The sequence below is a fragment of the Rosa rugosa genome, chromosome 2 (assembly GCF_958449725.1).
Source record: "Rosa rugosa chromosome 2, drRosRugo1.1, whole genome shotgun sequence".
In the NCBI taxonomy this organism is placed as follows: Eukaryota; Viridiplantae; Streptophyta; class Magnoliopsida; order Rosales; family Rosaceae; genus Rosa; species Rosa rugosa.
Window position 1 is genome coordinate 14,762,724 of NC_084821.1, and position 14,444 is coordinate 14,777,167.

Here is a 14,444-nt window from a genome sequence, read left to right on the forward strand (position 1 = left end):
AACAAAATCAGTAACAATGAAGTTGGTGGAAATTTTCCAATAATTGTTGTCATGAAGTTCCTGGAAATGTGGATAAATGAGTCATGAACTTGCTGTGATTTACAATAGAGATAAATATAGTATTTTGATGGGAGTTTGGTGGAACTTAGTTTCTTCGGCAAAAGTCAATCCTGAAGCATGTCAATTTTTAATCACAGATTGCTTATTTTAGCACATATTTTCTTGAAATCTTCAAAACCTCTTAGACCCAGACTGAAGCAAAATTTTATGTAAAAAGTTATAGTTAATGGAGAGAGTGTAAATTGACAATTATTGTTAAGTTTATGAGGTAAATTTTTACAATTGCAATTTTGAAGTGTAAACTAACAATTATAGCCAAATTTATGAAGTATTTTGGCAATTAAGCCCAATGGGAATGAAGAATTACATACATTTTTGCACTATATACATATGCTAGTCAGTCAAGGGAAACAATATTGTCATTGTGTAAGCAAGAATCAGAAGTTGAATAATCCATTATCTGGCTCTTCCATATAAACCATAGATGATTAAATATAAAAGTTGAGCAATATAATGAGTAAATGCACAGTTCTACCATAAAATGAAGGGAGGTTCTAGTTGGACCTCCAAATATTTGGATCTCCATATTTTTTTTATTTTTATTAGATTTTGTCAACTTATATGAAATGACAAATAAGGGTTTATAATATATATTCAAACACATATTATTCTTACCTCCACGACAAACCTCTTCAATTTTTCTGTTTACTTGCAAAGTATATATATTCTTCCTCCACCATCTTCCTTTTTACTCTTTCTGTTTTCATTCAAAGAGAGAAAAAAGATGACGCCAAAACATTAACCCAAGTTATTATTGAATCCCAAATATGATTGCAAGAACAACCCAATCCAATTGGAGTACCATCGACCCAAAAAAAAAAAAAAATTGGAGTTCCAAATTCATGGAATCATGGCTATAGTCTCCAAACCCAGCTTACAAACACAGACTTAACATTCCAAATTCAAAGGTCCTTCTGACCTTCTCCAAATTGTACAGAAACAAAAATTACATCTTGAGAGAGTGCCTGATGAATTATACTTCCGTCTTTCAAACTCCAACCCCATAGTTGGGAAATACATAAATAAAGAGGGCATATCGACTTCCATAATCACTAAATGGTGGAAGATGATGATACAGAATCTGGGTTTTAATAAAAGGATGGTAAAAAGGTTGTGGGTGGAGATCTAAGATTAACTTGCTTAAACCAAATTTCCATTTGATTGAGATCACTTGTTTCAACTTCACGTTATTGTATGTAGTTCATGATTATCAATAAAAAAAATTCTTCATGTTAGTTGTGTAAGAGTGTTTTGGTAAAATTAAGGAGGTCTAATTAGCTAAATAAGTATTCAGAAAAGTGATTTAGAGGTTTAATAAGCAGGAGAGGTACAAATATCAAATTTGGAGGTCTAACTAGAACGACCCTTGATAAGAGGAAAAAAAAAATTATTAGATGTACACAAGCATCTAGAAATCATTTTAGCTTGATGGAATGCAAAATTGCATGGTCATATCCCCCGTACGTAAAAAGGCAACCAATAATTGAGATATGTAGTTAGAGCCTTAGAGGTATGAAATGTCATGCAAATTCCAATTCAGCAACTGATTATCGAAGTCACATTCATGTCGAAACTAAGAAGTCCCTCCCATCTAAGGGATATCGAGGCCGGGAAAGAGTGTCAAAATATGAGCATGATAGCAAAGAATCTCTTGTGAACAAGAACTATAAAATTGGATCGCCGTGGGAGAAAGGCTTAGTTTGGGATTGCTGTGCTGTGAGAAGAAGCACTTCCGAACTTGCTGTGAGAGGAAGCAGCTGAGGTGTTTGGTAAACTGTTTTTAAAAGTGCTGTGAGAATGAAAAGCAATTTGTAGGTGTTTGGTAAGTTGTAAGGCAAAAGTGCTTTGGCTGGGTATAATTACCAAAATTGGTATACATGCTTTGATATGCTACTAAAACACAAAATTTTGTTTTTTGATTATGTAACTATACCAAATAAAAAAATTTCTCATGTATTATTCTTGTACCATTGGTTGGACCGAATAAAATTTTTACTTTAAACTCTTCAATATGCATATTATGTTTGACTATTACACAAAATAAGTCAAGAATATTTGGATTAATTTCCCGACCATAGTTCAACGGGAACCATTACACAAAATAAATTGAAGTCACTTGAAATTTGCAACTAAATGCTAAGTAGATGCATTCATTAGACTTTATGCAATTGCATTTCTTAACAACTCCATTTCTTGTCTTTCCGGACCATCTCCATCATGTTCATTATCCTCCATCTCTTCACTAGAGCCAATGCAGACAAACTGTAACAAGATGGCAATAATCAATTCTCTGAGCAAACACATCAGGACCCATTTATCATTGAGTGTAAAAAACAATGTGAAGAATCGAGATCCAGAAAAGACAACTATGGCATCAAATTTTAGTTCATTAGAAGCCGAAAGAGGTACAAGCAGAAAGAAAAAAAAAAAAAAACAATTAAAATTCAACATAATTGACGCAAAATCTTAACTCAACTAGTACTATAAAACCAAAGATTGAAATACTACATCAAGTAAAAATTTCAACTTCCAGAGAAGAAAAAGAACCTGGACTGAAATTAACCAAAACAAAAGCTATGGTGTCACTACATGCAATAAAAGCTAACCAGCAATAGAGCATGTAACCAATGCAACATTCCTCCACAACAAAGTTGCAATACATAATTAACTCCACCAACAAAGGGCCGATCCAAAAGGAAACTGAACATTCTTACACCAGCAAAATACATCAATCAAAAACGCTGAAAAGAACAAGTACCCAAACACAAAGAAACTAAAATAAATAAATAAATAAAATTAAACTTCCTCAATCATGACACAAAACGCTGACAACAACCAGGTAGATCTAGACCTGTAAATGGATCGGATTTTGATCCGTACCCGTTCCAGATCCATGGCTATTGGACGGGTTTGGATCGAAAATTTTGATCCATTGATCCGAATCCGTTAACCCATTTATTTAACGGATCAAATACGGATTTAGGTCGATCCGATCAGTTAATGATCCGTCCCGTTTTCGTAATAATAAAATATTATTTTTTATTAATATATTATTATTTTTTTTTTTTAAATATAAAATATAAAATATGAAGAATTTCTAAATACAAATTTTTTGCAGAAATCTAAGGAACAGTCCATCACCAAAGATTCCAAAAAGCATTAAGAATTTTAATAATGTAATTCTAGTTTTGGTAATACTTTTCATGTTGTTTTAATATTTTATTAATATCTTATGAGATATCATAATATAAATTTAATATTACTATTTAAAATTTTAAAATATTTGAAATTATAAACGGGTCGGATTAGCGGATCGGGTATCAGTTAATCCGACGGATACGGATTTGGATCGAGCTATCAATGATCCGCCGGGTTAACGGAGCGGGTTTGGATCGAATTTTTTTTTTAAGTAAACGGATTTGGATTTAGGTCGATCCGATCCAAATCCGGTCCATTTACAGGTCTAGGTAGATCTAATTACCCACAACACTGCCCAGACTACTAGTCTCTAACTTTAACAAACAAAGGTAAACTGAAACTAATAGAAAAGTTTTGACTCGATTAAAATCACAATGCAAAAAATAGGGAGTCTGCAATCAAACTCTTGGGACAAAGAGAAGTACCTTTCTTTTAACCTCTGGTGCCGATTTAAAATTTGTCATTTGCAAAACAAACGGGATCTAGCAGAAAGCTTAAACTCTCAATAAGTGCCGGAAGAAAACAAGGCGTTCACCGAGCACTTGCTTACTCTTGCTAGTCAGAAGATAACATATGTGAAACTTACAGACAAAACTAACAAAACTGAACCAGTCCCAATCCAAAATCAGATAACAAAAACTAGACTATTTGACAGTAATTCTCACAACCTAGAGACCGTGCTATCAATCAAAGTAAAATCATCAAGAACATAATAACAAGTACACTAATTCAGAGAAGATAGAAAGCACTCACACAACACAAAACAACAGATAATAATTGAATCAGTACAAGCTCAAGACTGATTTCAAAAGCTAAAAATAAACCCAAGAGCTCCTTTAACAATCATTATATTCCAAAACAAAAATCCAAAACAGTTCAATTGATACAGAGCATAAACAACATAGTACCAATACAATATAATTGATAAGCATCGTGCAAAGAGCACCCAAACTAAAAATCAACAACCTCAGTAAGTTCACATAACATCAAATACCCAACATAACCCTTTATCAAAACCAAACTCTCACATGTACCCAAAATAACAAATTGACCAAACAATAAGAAGCTAGTTGTTTCGATCTATTGCTACTTGTTCTGCAGGTGACGCATATAGGGAAAATTAAGAACTTCAGAGGAGACAAACAATAAGAAGCGCAGTGAATCGAAGCTTGCAACAACAATATACTGTAAATTTGGGGAAAGATGGAGAAGGAGAGGACTTACAGTGAGTTTGATTCGTTGAAGACAGAAACTTTCGGCTCAATTTGCTGTTGGGTTTGAGAGAGAGAGAGAGAGAGAGAGAGAGAGAGAGGCGGTGATAGAGTGGTTCTTGGTAGGCTTGCGAAGATGTGATTACCCGAAATTGATGGTTACTCGGTTCCCTGCGCCGCTCATGTCAGTGGGGTTTTCGCCGGATTGTATGACTAGGTTATAGGAACTTCGAATGGGATGATTTATGTTGGGAGGAGGAATAACAAGGAAGATCTGGAGAGTGGTTCTGATGAGGAGCTTACCAAGTACGAAAGGAGGTTGAAGAAGCTGGGGTCTGGGATGCTTTGGGTTTGGGGTGTGTGGCGGAGGAGCGACAGAATCGGGTTTTAAAGACACAGAAGAGATCGATCGATGAGCTGAGGTGTTTTGAGTTTTGACGGCAGAGGAGGCTGGGAAGAGAGAAGCTGAGCATAACAAACCCCTATCTGGGTCAAGGTAAACTCAAAGAAAAGATGAGGACATAATAGGAAATCTTTGTAAATTTCATTTAATGAATCCCTGTTCACTCTGTGTTTTCACAGAATCTAGGGCTGGGCACGGGCCGGGTCATATTAATATTTCACTAGGCCCGAACCCGGCCCGTTTTTGACGGTTCGGGCCTAAAGCCCGTTTTGGCATCAACAAGGACCGGCCCGTTTTCTTTCGGGCCGGGTTTCCGGGCTTTCAGGCCCAAATATCAATTTTATTCTTTGTTATCTGCCCACATATATATAATCCAAATTTCATTCATTTCATTGATTTCAACATGTTAAAGTTCAAAAAGTTCAAAATACTATCTATATCCAAAATCCAATGGGTCACATTTGCAGCATAACAACCAGCTTTCACGCAATCTTCAATGGATTTCTCTTGAACTAATTGAGATAAAAAAAAACCTCCAACAAATGCATCCCCTACACACAGAATAAAAAAAAATTAACAAGTTTATTTTTGGAAGTGTTCTTTGTTTAACAAATAGCAAACGGAATTCCCGCTCCATTGGTATCAATGAGTTTTTCTTTTGGCAATAGTATCACTGGGAACTTCTTCACTTTCCCATCCTCAGCAACAACCACAGGATCTGCCCCCCTGAGTAATAACAGTAATCCTCTTGCGTGCTCCTGCTTTCGGCCACTCAGAGATCTTAAGAGCTATTTGCTCAACATCATCGGTCTGGTAATTCAAACAAGGTAGGTCAACAATATGAATGAAAGCCATGAATCTTGCTTCTGTCTCATTTCCAAAAACATAATCCATATACCTTTACAAAAAAGCATGCGCTACATCAGCATATTCATATTACTTGATTTATTAAAAAAAGAAAAGGAGAAAAACAAAATGCTTCAGATCTACCACCAAGGCACCAAACACTTCTTTCCTCGAATCTGCAAATTCCAGAACAAAATCATTTCAAATCGGAGCACATAAAAAGAGATCAAGTAAAGAAGGGAGTACCTGATGCTTGCCTGCTTAGTGAGCTTTCGACGAATAGCCCTGCTCCTGTTCTTGTACGCTTCCCTCACCACAACTCCAGAGTAAGATCACTGAGAGAGAGAGAGAGAGAGAGAGAGAGAGAGAGAGAGAGAGAGAGAGAGAGAGAGAGAGAGAGAGAGAGAGAGAGAGAGAGAGAGAGAGAGAGAGAGAGAGAGAGACCTTGATACGGGGTAGACTAGGGCGGACGAGACTCAGAGACTTTGATTCTTGGAGAGTTCTGGTGGTTAAATCGGATTAGGTAGAGGAATATCGAAGAGGAAGAAAGAACTCAAAGAAGGAGGCGGCTGATTGAGTGAATGAGGTCAGAAGCAGGGTTTGGGTCTTTAGGGCTAAGACGCTAATTCAGTGTGTCCGGTCCTAGGATAAGAAATATGAGCCTTGCGGTGTAACCACTTATATACAGACACATGTTTCCTTTTATCTAATACGGGCTTACCGGGCTTTTGCATTTCTTAAATACAAGGCCCGGGCCCGGACCGTTCTTTGACTACCAAGGCCCGGCCCGGACCGTTTTGACCTAAAAAAAAAATAGAGCTCGGCTCGTCGGGTCAGGCTTTCACGGGCCGGTCCGGATTTGCAGGTTTTCGGGCTTAAACGCCCAGCCCTAACAGAATCAGCTTCCTAAAGCTGGAACTTGGTGCTTCTCAGTTTCAGCTTCTAGGAGAATCAATTTGGACCAAAAGCCACTTCTAGACATTTTACCAAATACCATAGCTAAGGGCTAGTTTGGGATTGCTGCGACTTTTTAAAAAAACTGTTGCTGCTGTGTTGTGAGAATAATCAGCTATGAATTAAAACAGTTTCGTGTTTGGTAAATAATATTTTTAAAAGTGCTGTCAGTACATAAAACAACTGCAGAGTGTGTTTTAATCCACAGCAGCTTCTAAAAGCAACCTCTAGGCTGCTTTTAAAATTTGCTGCCAGTGACCTATAACTTTTAATTAAAGCTGTTTTTTATTTATTTACCAAACACAATAAAATCTAAAATTTTGAACAAAAGCTGATTTTTTTAAAAGCGAAGCAATCCCAAACGGGGCCTAAAGCCCAAAAGCAGAAGCAGGTTCAAAAGCACCTCCAAAATCAACCCCAAACTAAGCCGAAATCACCTATCCCCGAATTCTCAGTCCCCATTCTGTCACTTGCACCTTATTTTGACACCAGTTCATTGAGTTAACAATCACTAACTATGTTTACTTAATTTCTTTTTTCTGAGAAAACTATAATAACGCTTCTCATTTGTTTTCTTTTCCTCTTTTCTTGCAAGTTGCAATCCATTCACCAGCTGAAACAAAAATCGATCAAAATTTCCTCATTTGCTTCGCTTTGCTTTCTCAGCCTAAATCCCAAATCAACCTATTACCACCCTCTCATCTTGGGGCAAAAATCCCTTGAGATTCGTCTAAGCCCCCATTACCCATCCTATAGAATCGTCCCAACTCAACAACCAGTAAGAGGAACAGAGCTTTAAGGATTTGGTGTCACTATTCAGGTGCCTAAGAACTCCGCCATATCAAGTTCATCAAGTTTCCATAAATCCTATAGCAGGTTCAATGGATTAAGAATTGGGTTTTTATTTGAGTCATAAAAATTTAAGAAATTTGTCAAGGAATGAAGCACCTATCATACGAAGAGGTTGATTTTTGGGTTTGTTTGCTTGTAGTCAGATTGGGATATGCTATTAATCAGATGAAGAGGTTGATTGGGTTTCATCAGGTTGATTGGAAGCACATCTCAGATGAGTTTCTCCATAATGGGTTTGTTTGTTGATTGCTATTCTTGCTGCATGCACACTTTGGCTCTCGGGTGAAGATGGTTTTTTTTTGTAGAGGGTTGTGGAAGAGGATAGAGGAAGAAGACGAATAGATGACAAAACAGGAAGAGGGATAAACAAAATTGTTTTTTTTTTTTTTTGTAATTAATTGAATTTTTAGTAAAAAAAAATTAATTCAAAAAGTTAACGGTGTCTCCTTCTTGAGCATTGCTAGCCATTTTCAAGTCAAATTTAAGCCAAAGTAGCAGCATCTTTAGCAATGCTAGCCATTTTTGAGTCAAATTTTTAGGCCTGGGCATAACCGAATGCAAAACAGTTTTTCGACCGTTTCGAACCGAAAAATATGGTTCGGTTTCCGAACCGAATTAAGAAAGCAAAAAACCCATATTTGCCGAACCGAAACCGACTGTATGCTGGTCGGAATCGGTGTTCAACTTATTTCCGACCGTTTGAAAACCGATCCGACTGATTTTTTTGGTTTTATTTTTTCTTTCAGTACACCTTACCTCACTGAATCTAAATGAAAAGGAAAACCTAATACCCCCTTTACCCACACAGCCGAACTCAGATCCCTCATCTCTCAACTCTCGAGTCACTCTCTCAACTCTCACTCTCGCACGGATCTCTCATCTCTCAACTCTCCAACATCTCTCCCAGCCATCTCCGACGTCTCTCTCTTCTCCGGGCTCACAGTCTCACACTACGGATCTCTCAACTTTCTGACGTCTCTCCCAGCCATCTCCGACGTCTCCCTTTTCTCCGACGTCTCTCTCTTCTCCGGGATCTGGTATGTGATCAAATTAGTCAAATTGGGAATTTAGATTTAGGGTTTTCTAGTTTTCTACTTTGATTTCTGATATTGTTTGTGACTTTGTGGGTTTTACATCTTCGGTTTCTACTTTGCTTTTGATTATTGTGGTTAAATGACACTGGATTGCTGGAGTTTGTGGGTTTTGTTTTTGATTGTTGTGTGCTCAGATTATGAAATTAAGGTCCCGAAATTGATATGTGTTTTAATGTTGTTTGCTCAGATTATGAACTTGAGTTAATGAGTTTTGATTTGTTTATGCTTATTGTTGAGATATTATTCTGATTTATTTCATTTGTTATTGGCTTATAGTTAAAGAAATTGTTTCTTCTGCTTGTTTAGAACATCTGAGGCTGAAATCGTGTTCGATATTTTTTACAGATGATGGAAGGAACTCCAACTGATGTCACTGGATCAAGCATAATAGGCACCACTCAATCCCAGCTGGATCCTGCAGCAGCTATGGGAGTTGTTCCATTAGCCCATTCATGCTTAAATTTTGCAAGTTTGACTGCTTGGATTTTGAATAATGTTTGTAATGTTTTTTTATTTTTTTCTTTTTTTTAAAGGAATAATGTTTGTAATGTTAGTGATGCTTAGATTTTGCAATGCTTGGATTGTATGCACTTGGATTTTGTGATGCTTCTCATCACGTTTGTGAAAGTGAAAATAGACTGAAAAGTCATTATGGGCAGAAAATTCACTATAATAGGCAAGGACTTAAAAATCGAAAAAATAGCCGAAATTTCGGCGAAAATTTCGTTTTTTTCATGTCCCGATATATCTTTCACTTACCAATTAATTTCGCGCGAAATTATCGATATTTCGCGAAATTTCGGGATATTTGCGAAATTGCACGATATGTACGAGAATATTCCTCCACATACCTGCCATGTGTCCTTTTTGCTCTCTCCCACTTGAGGCCACGTGCTCCTTCCCAATCAAAAAGGCAATTACAGGCCAACAAAACTGGGATTCGAACCCTGCTTGGCTAAGAAACAAAGAGATGACTTAACCATCCTTGTTACTCCTCCACTTGGTTTATTATTTGCGACTCATCTATATATGATATAAACTATCAACTCTGTTTTTTACGAATTTGTAAACTATAGAAATATTTAATCAATAACCAATTTTCAAACTTTAGATTTATTAGCCGTTCAAAAATTTACAACGACTTTTAAAAATTTTACTCTATATTTGAATATGCATTGTATTATGTACAAAAAAATGTATATAAAACGTGATTGAGTTTTTCAGCTATAGAAAAAAAATGAGATGTTTAAAGTAAATCTTTACTTGTCAGTGATCCTACATATAATATTTCACCTTAGATTATTGTAGCTCACTATATAATAACACTTATTCAAGATTTTTTTTTTTTTTTGAAATATAGTAGATAATTGATCAAACAAGCATATCTAAAAGTTTCATTTAAAATTTCCATGTTTTTCTTTAAATTTCCATCATTTTTCTTGATTATTTACCGAAATCGATATATCCTCGATATTTCCGTCGAAATTTCCGTTTCCGGGACCATCGATATTTCCTCGAAACTCGATATTTTGGTCCTTGATAATAGGCCTAGAAATAAGATTTTCCCTTGGGCTTCAAAATGAAAATTTGGGCTCATAATAAAACCGAAACCGACCCGGCCAGATTCCGGAATTCGGCCCAACCGAAAATTCAGCCCAAGCTAGTAAAAATATAGTGTTCAGTGTTCTAAATGGGATTTCCGATTGGATCGGTTCGACTTCGGTTTGGGCCTGAAACTGACCCGGCCCGACTATGCCCAGGCCTACAAATTTTAGCCAAAATAGCTAAAAAATCATTTTGGCTAGCCACTTTAAAAATATGTCTGTATCAATGCTCTCTATTTTAACTAATTTTGAATTTATATTATTTTTTAAATGAAGATTAAATAGTTTAAATGTATTGATAAATTACATAAAATAACTCAAAAAAATGTTTTAAATTATAGAGAGCCTCATCTCGTTCTCTATATTTAGGAGCGAGATAGCTAAAAGTTATAATTGAGAGCCACGAGTCTGGTGTAGCTGCTAAAATAGATAAAAAGCTAAACATGCTCTCTAAAATAGCTAAGGAGCCAAAATAGAGAGTCTGCTAAAGATGCTCTTAAAAAGATAGGCGTCAATCTTATACGCCTGTGACAGAATTGGCACATAATTAACAAGGACATGTGATTTCCTTCCCCCAAAACCATAACCAAACAAGGGTAGAGTCCCAGTCATGAGCAACTCCAACAGCTTCTCCATATTTTATTTTTTCTCTATTTTAGGAACAAATTAGCCTCTTTTGCTCCAACAGATTCTATATAACCGTTCCAATTTTAAGCATAGTGAGGAAAGAGAAAATAAAATTCCCTATATTTGCGGCAATCTCTAAAACTTAAGGAAGAATTATGAAGATTTTAGAGATTGCTATAAACTAGGAAATCTGTTGGAGTTTGAGAAGAAAAATTATTTAAAGCTTTGACTTTTACTATAATACAAACATTATAAGAAGCTGTTGGAGTTGCTCTAAATGAACCAAACTAGTAGGTCATAAGTCATAACCAATTTAGAGCATCTTTAGCAATCCTAGCCATCTTTTAGTCAAATTTTTGTCAAAATAGCTAAAAAGTCATTTTGGCTAACCACTTTAGAAATACATCTGCATCAGTTCTCTCTATTTCATAAATTTATATTATTTATTGAATGAAGAACAAATAATTTAAATATATTTACAAATTACATAGAATGACTTAAAATGAATGTTTTAAATTAACAAAAATAATAGAGAGCCTCATCTCGCTTTCTATATTTAGGAGCGAGATAACTAAAAGTTAAAATGGATAGTCACTTAGGAGTCTGGTGCAGCTGCTAAAATGGATAAAAAGCTAAACATCTCTCCAAAATAGCTAAGGAGCCAAGATAGACAGTCTGCTATAGATGCTTTAAGAATTCAAACTTGAATACAGATCCAGAGGCGGCCCAAACCCCAAAGCCATATCGAGAAACTTTGACCTCATAGCTAGGCTGACAACTAACTGAGATTTGCATTCCCCCTTACATAAGAGAAGGCACACCAATCTCGGCCTTCGGCAATTGAGAAATCTATCGATCTTTACCATGGATTCAAGAGATGGTGTCCTGCAATCAGCAAGAAGACACCATAACATCCAACGATTAGGAAAACAAGATCAGATCGACCTCATTGCTTCACCGAAGCACGATGACACCCAAGAGTCAAACTAAGGCTGCAAGGTTTCCTTCCCAACACCATAAAGTGACTTGCTGGAGGTGAATATAAGATGTGCTTGATAAAGGTAGAGCAAAATCTGCTATATGTGCTCAACTTCAAAGTTAGAGTTGTTAGAGGTCTCTCTAGAGATAACAGTATAAATGATTCCTACTTAGTTTAATCTAATTTTCATATTATTTTGGACATGTGTCTATATTCTTGACTACTTAAGCCACTAGTTTTAATCCAAATTTGGATTACTTTCTCTTCTGGAGAGTTAATGGCAAAGCATGCTTACATCTTTTTGCGGCAGTTTTCTCCTTCAGTAGCGTGGGGGCGGTGGGGCACTACTTTATGATCTAAATTTATCTTTCCTTGAATGTTTCTACTATCTTAAAAGGTATTAAGAGGTAGAGTAATTTCTGATGATTTTTTGCAACTGATTGGAGAGCGGCTTTGGTCTCTTGTTGTGATCTATGCGACATCAATTCTGAATCTCTTGATCACATTTTTCTTCATTTTTCTTATGTTGCTGCAATATGGAGTCATTTTACTTGTCTCTTTGAGTTGGGTGGGATTATTCCTTCAATTTTAAAGGTACTCTAAGTAGGTCTTGCTGCATGGATAAGTTCCTAACTAAAGGATTTACGGTTGATTTATTTCACTTTAATATTGTGGTTTGTATGACACACTAGAAATTAAAACCAGATATAGGGGAGTTGCTACATAAGTTCTAATCATATTCAAGCAGCTAGCTGATTGGCAACAGGTACTATGCACAATATCATTCAAGATATTCGCATTTTGAAATGTTTTGGTGGCCAATTTGTTTGAACCCAAATGAACATTTTTCCTGATAATGCGTGACTCGAAGAAAATTGGGTCAATATCCGTGGCCCAAGCTATATATTTTCGACAAGTTTTGAATATATTATTTAGGGGCTGAATAAAGTCTACTTGAAGGCCAAACAATCTTGAGGCAAATCTAGATATTCATTGATTTACTAGTAATTATCAAATCCTTGATAATTAATGATGATTTGCTTGATTACCAAGGTGGGTGCAAAATGGGAAGATGTTAAGAAGCAAGCTACGCTTATGGTTCAGATAAGGACGTGAGCTACACACATGCAAGCAATCAAGCTGCACTCATATGGCAATTAATGGACGTGGAACTGTTGGTCAGGAATATACATCCTTGATTGCAATTAACAAGGATATATATTATTGATTACGGGGCGACAATTAAGGAAGGCTACTAGAAAGAAACCCTAGGCTGAGGGAGACGTGTGAAGCGGCGACCGTCAGATCCGATCGCGGCCAGCACCGGCCACGGCTTGGTGAGTCAGTCCTGGTTTTCGGCTTGTGAAGGAAAGCTTTATGCGGTAGCGGTAGTCCGGCAAGGCTGGTTGTTTTCAGGTTGATAGTGTCTGCGACAGTGGGGCAATCGTTTGATTGAGTTGGTGAATCCGGATCTGTTTGCTTTGTTCTGGGATTCTGGGTTGATTTGTGTCGGACTGCAACGAGTGATTGCAAGTTTGACAGGCAGCTGGTGGTTCCGGTTGACCGACGAGGAGAAATATTAAAGAGTGTGAATCGATCGGCGTTTCGTACCGGTGCCGCTTCTGATCGAGTTTTGATTGGAAGGGGAATGGATGCAGGGATGGCTGCTTGGGTCAGCCGTCCACCAGACTGGACGGTGGGGGCGGCGGCGGCAGGCTGGCAGCCGGGGAGTGGTGCTCTGGCCAGTGTTTTCGTCTGGGGTTGGGCCTCTGGGTCTGGACCTGGACGATGTGGGCTTCATCTCTTTTGGGCCCAGTTGAGTTGGTTTAATTCTCTTCAGAGTTGGTCCAGGTTGGAGGGTGCCTTGACACCCTCATTCATTACCTAGTGCTTGGGCTAACCTAGCCCGAGAGATGGACCTCCTTGGGCGATGCTGGGCCTTTATGGTCTCTAAAGTGCCAGTCATAACTTAGATCATGGTTCTCCTGAATTGGTAATTATCTTGAGTTGGACTGGAGAAAGTGGCTTATAGATGAGGAAATTGACTCCTATTTGTTTGCTGGGAAGTAGTTTTCTATTTCGTACCACAATTGCGTGATTGGCGGGATAGTTGGCTAGAAGATGATTTTGCCTCAGAAGACACGGAGTTGTTCTTTGTTTATGAGTCCGCTTTAAAAGTGGGCTCCATTTGACTTGTAATGAGTTTGCAGTACTTAGATAGGAGTTTGGTTGTTACCCCGCCATTTTTCTGTCTTGTAAGGTGTACATACATGTACATTTGCAAGCATAATTAGCTATAATGGGCTACGCTCATTGTACCGCCAGAAGTACTAATTCCCACCAAAGGAATAGCATGCAGATACACGGCCAGGCGGGCAACAGCCTGAGCCTCGGATCACTCCCAGATCACCGCCGACGCGCCGCGCTAAGATAACATCAGAAGCTCCCAGAGCTGGGGACTGAAGCACATCAGTCCCACATCGAAAATAAAGAGAAGATCAACCTCCTCCTCACCTATAAAAGGTTCTCTCCTCTCTCCTCATTAATCACGCATTT